The following is a 12032-nucleotide window of genomic DNA, read 5'->3' as shown; positions in this document are numbered from 1 at the left end:
AAGGTTCGAGACTGGTATATATAGAGAGGAAGCTATATGAGAAGTCACAGATGTTAGATTGTGAATCTTTTGGTCATTCAACCCAATCTTGCTCTTCTAAGCCCACTACTAAGCATACACAAAAATGGAGAATGAAGGAGGACGGCTAGACCTAATTCGAATTAGTGGGAGGAAGTTATAAGGGGAAAAGGGAGAAGTGTTGTGGATCCCCCCAATGAGGAATTGTGAAAGGAAAGCCCAAAAATGGCTATACCTATTGCTTCATTATCAAATATATTTGAATTCACTTCTTCTATTTGATGTGTCTTTGATCACAATCTCATTGCACCTCTCTCAAGAGTTTATGGGACCTATTGATTATTTAAACTTTATTGGGTCTATTTCTCTGAATAAAGAAAGAACTACGTAAATCCAAATTTATACAAATAGAAACAAAAACATATTGAGTGTGTTTTCCCTGAATCTTCATGTTGAATCCCATGGAAATCCAAACCATCCAAAAAATTATCTAATGATGTCAAAAATTATAGTCGTGCAGAATCTATACAAGTTGAACAAATAAACCCTAAATTCCTGAAAACTCATATTCGTAGACAATAAACCATCCAAATATGCTAAAGAAACCCTTACGTGAAAAAAAATCAAAATCCAAGAAATTAATGGGAACATCAACCACAAAAATCTAAAGATATTGCAAACAACACTAGATATCGTCTAAAAAAAAGAAACATTCAAATAGTAGACGAAGAAACCGTAGTTCACAGTAAATCCAAAAGTCCAACAAATTCACGAAGACAAACAAAAGAAAGAAAATCAAAAGGAATTCGATACAAAAGCTAAAAGAATTTAAACTTTTCTCGTTTTCTTGAATTCATTGCAACGAAACAGAAAGCCGAAAATATCAATTGGTTGGCGAACATACATAAACACACACAAGCAGATGGAAACACATACTTTTTCGCACAAATTTTGCCTTCGAAGTTTCTGATCGGAGAGAGGGAATCGCAACATTTTTGTGTCCAATTCCTGAATCCAAAATTGATGTTTTAGGAACAGCATATATATATATATATATAGGGATTAAAATTGTATAAAAATAGAGTAGAAATCCTAGCAAAACGATGAACAAGACTAGAGAGAGAGAGAGAGAGCAAGAGAGCGTTGATGAATGAGTTGGGTTTAAGAGAAAATTAGCAAAACCTCTACATATCAACATGTACGAAGAACGTGAGAACTTGCATTAACTCATTAAACAACATATCAACAACTTCTCCTCCACAACAATCAATCAAAACCTCCACATACGATGATCCCATACTCCCATGCTTTCAACATTTTAAAACAAGAAAAAAAAAAATGGGCTCCACATGGGCCGATGTAGCAATAAGGTAATAAAGTTCATGATACACCATAAAATTGGTCACTTAAAGGCATGTGACCCCCCCGAGTATGAGTATAAAAAGCATTACAAATGTGCAATCATAAAAGATTTTTATCGAACATAAAGACCATATAACTTACAAATTTGATGTACTTGATAGCCATGCAATCGACGCTCCCGTTGTTATCTCTTCCCAGCCCCTAGCGGGAAGACTACATTTGAAGTACATGCAAATCAATTAAACAAAATATAACACCAAAATATTGTACAAGTGGAGATGGTTAAATGAAAAAACTCAAAAATAAGGGACATATGAGCAAACAACTTTTTTATTAGGCGCTAGTAACCAAAAGCAAGACTCTAAACAAAATAAATAAATAAATGGGGTAACAGTAGTCAACTAAGATTATAGCAAAATCCTTTTTATTATTGTTTATTTATTTTTTTATTCTATCAAACATGATTGGACAATTTGGACAACAAAAAATCAGAAGGAAGCCCAAAAATCTATTTGAAACAATTTTTCCCAGAAATACATACTTCACTTTGAAAAATCAATAAAAAAGAAATTCTCAAACAATTTGCATGAAACCAAGTCCATTGGAAGCTTAAACACACAATTTTTCTTCTATCAATTTAAATCAATAAATTTTCTTACCGATTAAATAAGGTTTGAAGGAAGAGATAGGAAGAATTCTGCTTACAAAACAAGGATCACAGCATGTTAAGATTAACTTCAAAAATCCATACTAATTTCAAAATCCAATCAATTTGAGCCAAAACAAAAACCTGTAAACTCATTAATAATAACTGATATCACATAATTTGAAGTGATTATTGTCAATTATGCTCGTGAGTTTGAAACGTATTCGTTCACGTGATCTTTTGGACATTTAATAGAGAAACAAACAAGTCTTTTTCTTTGTCATTGTATAAAAAAGAACAAGTGATAAATACCAAAAAGTGCCATACATACCTCATCGGTTCGCAACACAACAAATTGGTCTCTGCTGGTTATATGTGACAACACCTCACTTCAGGGACGGATATAAGTCCAAAATCCTTAATAAAGTAGTCCCCAAAGGCTCTAGACATTGCCAATCTGGGGCATTCCTCATTCGGCAGCCAAATTTTATGCACCACAGGCTTGTCGTTTAAACTGAACACTCTTCCTTTGTACTGATTTATCCATTCAGCCTCATCTGTCAAACAATGTTGATAATGTAAACACAATGTTCATATAATTTTTGAGACACAAAGAAAGTGAGGAAGAGAGAGACTCACGAGGTAAATTGTGGTTGAAATAACAGTCATAATGCAGTAGGGGAGCTCCAAGGAATTAATAGTGAGGAAACAAGTCATAATGACTTTAATATGATGTTATTTTCCTAGCCTTCCGTAAGCATGTAACATGTAAGCCCGTCCATTGTCACATAATCCCATAACCTCCTTGCTTTCACGACCCTCCAGCTGCCAGAAAACTCACACACCTATGATTTTTAAATAACACTCCACATGAGACTCATACGAGGACCCAGGAAAATAATTTCAATACCAAAATAAACCACCAGACGAATAATACAGATTCAACTTAGAATAAGTTACATCATACTTAGAAATGTTTTCTAAATAAGTTAGAAATACTATCACAACATAGTTATACTAATGCAGTAGGGGAGCTCCAAGGAATTAATAGTAATTACAAAATAATTCCATATTTAAGGCCTTAACACCTTACAAAATAACTCCACTAGAATTAGCAATTATATAACTATTCTATCCAGGTATAGGAGCCTTGCACTTTCGACGATTATGACCATTCTCGCCGCATCGCGAACAGTGTAACGACCTTACATTTTGAAATTGTGATTCGATTCGTTTAATACGAGGTCGTCCAGGGGGACGTGTTACCGCAGGAGGCCTAAGATGGGAAGCACCTTCACCGTCAGCTGCAGCAACAACAGCTGCATTCGGCATATCATGCATGGGGACAGAAGACATGAGATGTTCACATAGTTTTTGTTGTGTTTCAACCCTAAACCATGGATCAACCATCTCATAAATATTTAAAGATAATTCATGGATGGCATAGCATGCATGCGAACAAGGAATCCCACTCATGGTCCACTTCAAACAACTACAAGAATTTTCACTGCCAAATACCACCCTGAATGGTTTTCTGTCTCGATCATATATTGTACACTCAGTAGGCGAAACACGCATCGACTGAAAACCAAGAGCTAACTCTTGCTCTTTTTTTATTTTCTCCTCAATACGATCCCCAACTGGGATAGTCCACTTCTGAACGTCCAAACTCTTTTGGTATAAAAATTTGCTGAGTCTTTGCATGTGTGTATCCATCAACCTTGTGATTGAAAAAACCCTCTCTTCTTTCACCCATGCATTGAAGGACTCTGCTTGATTGGTGTATAATTTATCCCAACGCTTGGAAGTAAACATAGCATTTGACCAATGTTCAGGTGAATTCGCCAAAACCCAATCGCATAACTCCCCTCAAAATACCCGCATGGCAGCCAATGCATTCTTATACTCATCTACAGTTCGAGCATATGCAATTTTATCGAGTAATTTTTTCGCATGCTCTTTACCCGAAGCCCTCAATCCTAAACTTTGTCTCCCAAGAATGGATGTAGAAAAATTCGCCGTTAGGTGACGAAGACACCATGAGTGGTACTGGGAGCCAAAAATATCTCTAATACAACTTATTAGGCTCGGATGCCTGTCGGTTAAGATTGTCACAATGCGACCATCTAGAATCTCTTTCACCTTGCTCAAGAACCAATGCCAATCATCATCATTCTCAGAAGAAACAACAGCATACGCCAAAGGCCACAAGCCATCATTCGCATCGAACCCCGTTGCACCAAGCATTGTTCCTTTATAATTGCCACTCAAGTGGCAAGCATCGATTGCTAACATGGGCCTGCAATAGTTGATGAAACCTCGTATGGAGCACCCATAAGCTACAAACACTCGCTTAAATCTCCTATCATCCGTGCACTCCCACGATGTAATTGTCCCAGGAATATATTCTGCTATTCGTTCACACAACCACGGGACTAAAATATAGCTATCCTTGGGATTTCCCTCAATGATATGACGTGCACACTCCTTAGCTCTCCACGATTGCATGTAAGTCATTTTAGCAGAAAATTCATCGTTTATGTCTGTGGAAATAGTCTTGGGGGTGCATTTAGGATTGTCCCTAACCTTGTTCACAATAGCTCGACCCATTTCCTTCGACCAAGAAATGGCTTTATAATCTGAAATGTCTTGAGCAGTGTGAGTGTGAACATTATTAAACCGCTTGATTCTCACTATATCACCACTTCCTTCACAACCAGCTGATAATTTCCATGGACAATTATTAACCTCGCACACAACTCTATAATATTTTCTGCTATTGTCCAAGTACTTGAACCGAAAATGATTACGAAGACCAAACAAAACGAGTGCATCTTTGAAATCATTTGGGCTGTCAAAAAGCTGATCCACGCAAAGAATGTCATCAATGTGTCGGAAAGAATCCCGATGCGCATTTATCGGAGGAAATGAAGACGTTGACGCAACACTTTGTAGAAGACCAATTGGCGATGTGGCTTCAACAAATTGTCTACAAGTGGATAAAAAGGTATATTAAAAATCACATAACCTATGCAGCGCATACATCAATGTATTACTTTAAATATATGTGTCTTACCTCTCACTATGATCAGTAGGAATTGTGCATGATGCAATTACAGGCTCTGCATCTTCCATATACACATTTAGCATGGGACCACTCACTAGAAGCATCACTCTAAATCCAGATTCTCCCGTCATCCTCAAAAGTTCATTCTTGTTAGATTCGGTGGTATAATATATGACTTTACCACTCATGTTTGAAGATGAACGTTGTTGTAACTCATTTATAAATGATTCGTATGTTGTTGTTGTTGTTATCATAAAAGGGTCTGTGACACCGCCGATGTATATAATTTCCCCATTCTCATTTTTGTCAATTTTCCCATCAAATCGACAATAGCATATAATTTGTCTCTCATCCATTTGTCCAACTGCTTCGAAAATTGACTCATTAGTTTAAAAAAAAAAACTAAATATGAAGTTCAAAAAAAAATGAAATATAAAACAATTAAATATCATAATTATATAATGTAATTTAGAGATCTATTTACACCGAAACACTACTAATTCCCTCAATAGGGATAGGCGGTGTCAAGATTAAACTTTTCCTAAACACACACTACAGACCTTTTTCAAATCAAAATACAACCACAAAATCAATGCCATTGATTACTAGATAATTGTATCACTATGTGTACAACAAACATATATACAAGATGAGGGAGATTATGAGATGAATAGAGAGTTAAATGGGACAATATAGATTGAAAATAAAAAATTGAGAGTTAAATAGAGAGAGAGCAGAGTGTTGATTATTTTTCACACACAAATATTATATGTGTAAGTCTTGAAAATGGGGGAGACAAGTACAAGGGAATGTTGGAATAATAAATTAATACTAAATACATTTTTTTTATAAATTAATGCTAAATACATATATTAAAAAAGCCTCATTCATAGAGTTTGCTAGCTTTTGCATCAATTCTATCATGTGCGTAGATGCCTAAAGACATATTACACAGAGGTATACTCTACATGCCATTTGAGAAAGAGGCAACAATCTTGAATAATTCTTGATCTAAATTGAGTTATAATAATTAATTATACATAAAAACTAATTGGACTACCTATGTGTTGGTGGCTTTGAATTTTAACTCCTAAATTCCTACGTTCTGCTGAGGATTTAGTCTGCAGTCATCAAAGAGCCTTGAATATATAGCTTGAATACAGATATAGCTGATTTAGTCTGACTCTTTTTGTAGGAAGATACAGATATAGCTGATTTTACATAGATATTATTTTCTAACGGAGTGAATTGATACTACTCATAGCTATCGACCAATATTGTGGTGTGTATTGGTTATAACTGACAATGTGAATTTAAAATTTCAAATGGATATAACCATGGTCAGTATTAATGGTTTTAACTAAATTTTGATATTTCCATTAAAATGGTATCTCTCTTTGATTTTGGATCATGTGTGTGGTTATTAAATTATGTGTTGATTTGTAAGGTTGCTTTCAGATTTGGACAAAAATAAAATGAAAGTCTTGATAGTTTGTTGATGTAATGAGCTTAAAAATTTAAAATTATATGCTTTGAATATATATCTATATCAGTCCATGGCAACTACTGCTTAATGATAAATAAGCCGTGAAACTACTTTGATCATATGGAGCTTATTAGTTGCATCATGATTACTACTAGTTTTGTGTATGTGTTCCATTATGTACTAGTTAATGTGTGGTATTTAGGCTTATGGCCAGTGTGTGTGTGTTAAAATCATGTATAAACATACATATATATGACAAAGTCGTGTTATGTTTAAATATTTCAGCCTAACTCTTGTAAAAATTAGAACAAATTCATGTTGGTTTGGATGACTCCTAAAGGTTTTTTGTTTGGAAGGTTAAACAAGTATTATTATACCATTTCTCTCATTCCTTCTCTTTCTCCTTCCAAATCGAGGTACGTTAGGGTTTTCTCTCCCCTAATGGCACACGTGTTCTATGGACCTGTATTAGAGTATAGTTCACACTATGATTCTTAAGATTGATGTGCTTATTGACGGTCCAGTGCTGTTTCAATCTCCTCCTAACAGCACTTAACATAATCATAAACTAGATTTAGCTCAGCCATTTTGTCTTGAAGTTTTTCCTCAATCTCATTGGGAAGCTATTCATGTAGTGGCTGAAATATGTTTGTTTTTTTATGATCCAAACACACTCAAACAAACAAGAACAGTGACCAATAGCTAGCCGCAGAAGTTACAATAGGTGTAGCTAGCCTATGACAAGTGTGTTTGTGTTAAAATCTAGGTCATACAATTCTTTTTAACAGGTGTAAATCTAGCTCCCATTCTCACGATTTGTTTGTAATTTAATTTTGTTGCTTTTGCGCTCTATCTACCACTTTATGCGACTTAGTATAAAACCAAATATAAATATTAACTTACTGAATTTTTCTGTTACTATCAAATACCATTAAAGCAAAATTACAAAATTAGACCCTCCCTCACAAGAAACAAAATTTTAAGAATTTATTAATCACTCTAATCGATTGCAATAGGCTGCCAACATAGTTAATTGAGAGTCGATAATTCAAAGAGCATTTCATTTTATTTTTGTCCAAAGCTGAAAGCAACCTTACAAATCAACACATAATTTCATAATCACACACATGATCCAAAATCAAAGAGAGATACCATTTTAATGGAAATATAAAAAAATAAGATGTTTGGATACAATTGAAAATCAAAAAATAAAAGTACATGAAGCACCAGATTTAAAATTAGATTCCTCATAAGTACAAATAATTCTTTGAGACTACGCTTTCATGAGTACAAATAATTCTTTGGGAGCTCCGAGAATTAGTGGGGTAAAACCATGTATATCTCGATTGCGAGAAATATATATAATGCAGCTAAAAGAGCATAGGCAGATTTAATAAGGCAATCCCCACAAAAATCTATAAACTCTACCATGTTTGAAGGCTTTTCTCTTAAAACAGACTTTAGTAGTACTACACTTATCTGTTTCCCATTGAAAACTTTAAATCACCCATTAGCTGTTTTGATTTTGATTTTGATTTTGATTTTGATTCCTTTCCTAGTGCAAAGACATGTAGTATCCGTATTCACCTTCACATAAAGGTGGTGTCTTTGGTTTGATTGTAGTGCCAGAGTTTTGGACCAAAAAAATCAGATCCACCTCAAAGAGAGAGAGAGAGCTCTCTCATGTAGCCTTTTCAAAACAGAGCAAAATACAAAGAAATATTGTCAGTGTTCCCTCAACCTCTTCACTCCTCATTTATGAAACCTGTCTTTCTTTATTTATTTGACATCAAAGCTCTATCAAGTGAAATTCTCAACTCAACTCACAATATTATATATATATATATATATATATATATATATATATATATATATATAATATGTTTTTGGAGTAAGTGTTGTGATTCTGTACACAATAGGAGATTATTTATTATCTATTATTAGAAAATCGAACAGATAAAATGAGAAACTTTGGGAATACCCCCCCTAAGGTAGTGTGTTTAATTGTGGCATTCATATTAAGTCATCAATTTAATATGTATGTTCCACAATATATTTATATATATGCACGGGTGTAGAATATATTAGATAAAAAAGTAGTGTTACTCTTCAATTTATACAAAAAGTAATGTTACTCTTCAATTTAGTTCTAACTTCTATTTCTACTTTGATTCCAAATAATGCAAAGAGGTGTCATATTCTGATCTGGTATAGAGAATGCTACTCAAAACCTAATTCTCAGAAAGCTTAATTTCTCTATTAAGCTCTCCTCTTCGCACTTCTTCAGCTCTCACGGCTGTTGGGGAAGTTCTTAAAAAATCGGCAAACTCTCTCTCATCTCCCAGAGAAATGCTGCCCAGAATTGACGAGAGTGGCAGGTTTTGCAGCCCCAGAGCCGCCAGAGAGATCACCTTCTATGTCCCCCTCTTACCAATTTTTGTTTTTCTGTGTGTGTATATATATAGAAAGTTCGGGCTATTTGTTTTGGTTCTTTGATGGGTTGAAAATTGCTTGAATTTCAATGTCAGGATAATTATTTATGCGGCGTGTTTGGAGGGTTATGACCCAATTCGGCTATTCAAGAAGAGAATCAACGCCCGAAGAGGTATTAGTATTACCAATGCTATGTCTTGTTTTATGACAATATGTTTATCTTCGGAGGAGTTTTTCTGCATCCCTTTTGATAAAACTGAATAAGTACTTAATTTATTTATTTATTATTATTTATATAACTGGTGTTTAGATAACTACCTACTGCTTTATATTTTCTCTTTTTCATCTCGTTAGAAACTAAATAACTTCCAAAGCATCAGTCTTGGACAGAATTTTGATCGAAATTTACTTCTTTCTTTCATTCTCTCTTTCTTTTCCCGTAAATACAATTTAGACGTAAAGGTCATATAACAGTTTTCCCATTATTGTTCGTGTCTTGTATTTTCAACTGAATTTGGGCTTAGGTATAAAGCAGCTTGCACTCTTCACCGGTTGGGGGGGGGGGGGGGGGGGGGGGGGGCGCGGGGGGAACTTGTAAGCATATCTAGAAATTTGTTGTTTAAAACCATTCAAATTTCATGAACAGATGGTGAAGAAATCTTTTCCATTTCTGGTCATTGCATGGCAATATCTTAGACTAAATTTTTTAATCGTTTAAAAATGTTAACATATTCAATCAGTCTACTAAAAAGAATTATTTATCTAATTTATTTAAATGTTGGTAATTATCAGACACCAAGGCCATCACTGACATGCTCTAAAATGCTATGTTTCCCTAGTGAAAACATTTACCAAAGACTTCCAACCTTGTAAGCTAAGGCACAAATCATAGCATAACCATGAAGATTTGTTACTTCATCTATAAGGCACAAACAGAGTAGCTTCTTCCCTTTTGTTTTATATTGAGAACTAAAATCTTTATTAGTGATTCTTAACACCCAAGATATTAATCATGAAATTATTATAAAGCATTTTCATTTAATTGAACCAAACTCAAATTTTATATTTAATTACATTTCAACCACTAAACCACAACAAATATAGTATGTATGAAAAACTTGTTTTTAATTTAATATTGTAGAACCAATACTAGTAATCTTAAACAATTCTTTTACTAAGCAAATGCAAATGGGAATGTAGATTTCACAAACATTTGATAACAAGTGTCCCTACCCAAAGACTATCACATGCATGCCTCTTTACAGTTTACATTCATTGATTGTATCATAAGGTCTCCAGAGCAAATGACTTATGAAGATAGGATTTAAGCTTGTTACCTTGGCACAAGCTAGTTAGCTAACTAGTGAAATCCAACAAAAAGCCTGTAGGCACCACACGTACTGCCACTTGCTTCCACATGGTCCTAGTAAATTTAAAGAACATGAATTATTTGGATTTAGGGACATTGAATCTCTACTATACACAGGTAGGCATTAACAGTACAATGTTTAAGTTTTAAGATCAGATTAATGTTCTATAAAAAAAAATTCAGCAGGTAACAAAGGACATGCATGGAAATTTGTTTTTTATCCTGTTTAATTATGTTTTCTTCAGCAAATTCCGAGTATTTTAAGTATGAAAACCCATGCTAGTGGAAAGATTGTAGGATAACATTTGGGATTTCAGTTCAGTCAACGTATAAAGAAAGCATGAACTCTTCAAAAACAAGCAAACCTAATTACAAAAGAAGAAGAAGAAAAATAAAAAATAAAAAAAAAAACATTTGATTAATTAAGTATCTACTTTATGAAAATTTTGCCTTTGTTGGTGGGATAAAACTGAGTTTTAAAAATTAATTTTGTCACGCACAAGAGAGCAACATTTTGTTACGCACATTTCAAACATATACAACAAACAGAGCAACAACAATCTTGATTGCAGAATAGAAATTATATATATATGATTGCATAATAGAAATTATAAGAGGAGAATATATATAAACATAACCTCCATGAAAATCAGACATCCAATTGGAAAAAAAAAAAAAAAAAAATATTATAACACTAAATCAGGACCATAATCATCTAAAATATAAACGTGTGTGTGTTAAGAGGGAGAGAGTACTTACCATATTACTAGAACAACAATAAATGAATGGCAGAAGTGGAGAAGTGCTTCGCTGGGTTACAGAGAGGGCGCACCAACGACGGTTAGACGTGGAGAAGTGCTTTGCTGTTACAGAGGGGGAAAAAGAGAGGGCTTGAATGAGGGTTAGGGCTCAACGGCTACACTTCAATCCTGTTACAGAGATGGGGGGAGAGAGAGAGAGGACTCTTAAGGGCTCTTCACGAATGAGATGAGGGAGGGTTAGGGTTCCATGTTCGGTGATGCTGTGTTTGCCTGGGCTTGCTTCGCTGGATTTGTGACTGTGTATTTTAGGGCAACAAGTTGAGTGACTAAATTAAACGGGGGCAATAAGGTAAATGTGCTGGAATAGTGAGAAGGGCATTTTAGGCACCACAAGTTTTAAACAGTAATAATTCATGTGCCATGTCATCAATTTAGTCAACCTCATTTTTAAGAAATATGAGACTTTGACTCAGCCTCTTGGTAAATATGAAACTCTAACCCCATTTATATGTAATAATCCCTAATAAAAAATAGGGTAAAGTACATTGACACTCCATGAGGTTTGAGGAAAGGACAGGTAGAGGAAAGTTGGCTTGTTTTTGGACAAACACACCCCCTTGTGAAATTTGCCCTCCAAACAGAGCCTTAAATCAAGCGAAAAGTCCACTTTACCCTTCACTATTTTATTAATTTTAATTATAAAATATTTAAAACTTAAATGGCCAAAATACCCTTTTCATATATAGTTATACACACACACACACACACACACACCACAACCAGCCACCACCGCCCCCAATCTCTACCAACCCCCAACCTCCATAATCACCACCCACTAAAGAAGACGCCGAAAAGGAGCTCTGCCACTGTTACCTCCTCGACCTCGCCGA

General features: G+C 34.6%; 1 long non-coding RNA gene across 1 annotated transcript; it reads right to left on the bottom strand.

Annotated features, from left to right (window-relative positions):
• Positions 1-1103: 1103 nt before the first annotated feature.
• Positions 1104-11262, bottom strand: LOC132266400 (uncharacterized). Its single transcript, XR_009468606.1, has 5 exons — positions 11141-11262; positions 10350-10435; positions 2666-2871; positions 2358-2583; positions 1104-1593 (listed from the first exon to the last, which is right to left on the bottom strand). It is a non-coding gene; the product is annotated as an uncharacterized LOC132266400 (long non-coding RNA).
• Positions 11263-12032: the final 770 nt, after the last annotated feature.

The sequence above is a fragment of the Cornus florida genome, unplaced genomic scaffold (genome assembly GCF_030987335.1).
Source record: "Cornus florida cultivar Cherokee Brave unplaced genomic scaffold, ASM3098733v1 CherokeeBrave_3.0.0_Hap2_Chr07, whole genome shotgun sequence".
In the NCBI taxonomy this organism is placed as follows: Eukaryota; Viridiplantae; Streptophyta; class Magnoliopsida; order Cornales; family Cornaceae; genus Cornus; species Cornus florida.
This window is presented reverse-complemented; position numbering and strand designations above follow the sequence as displayed.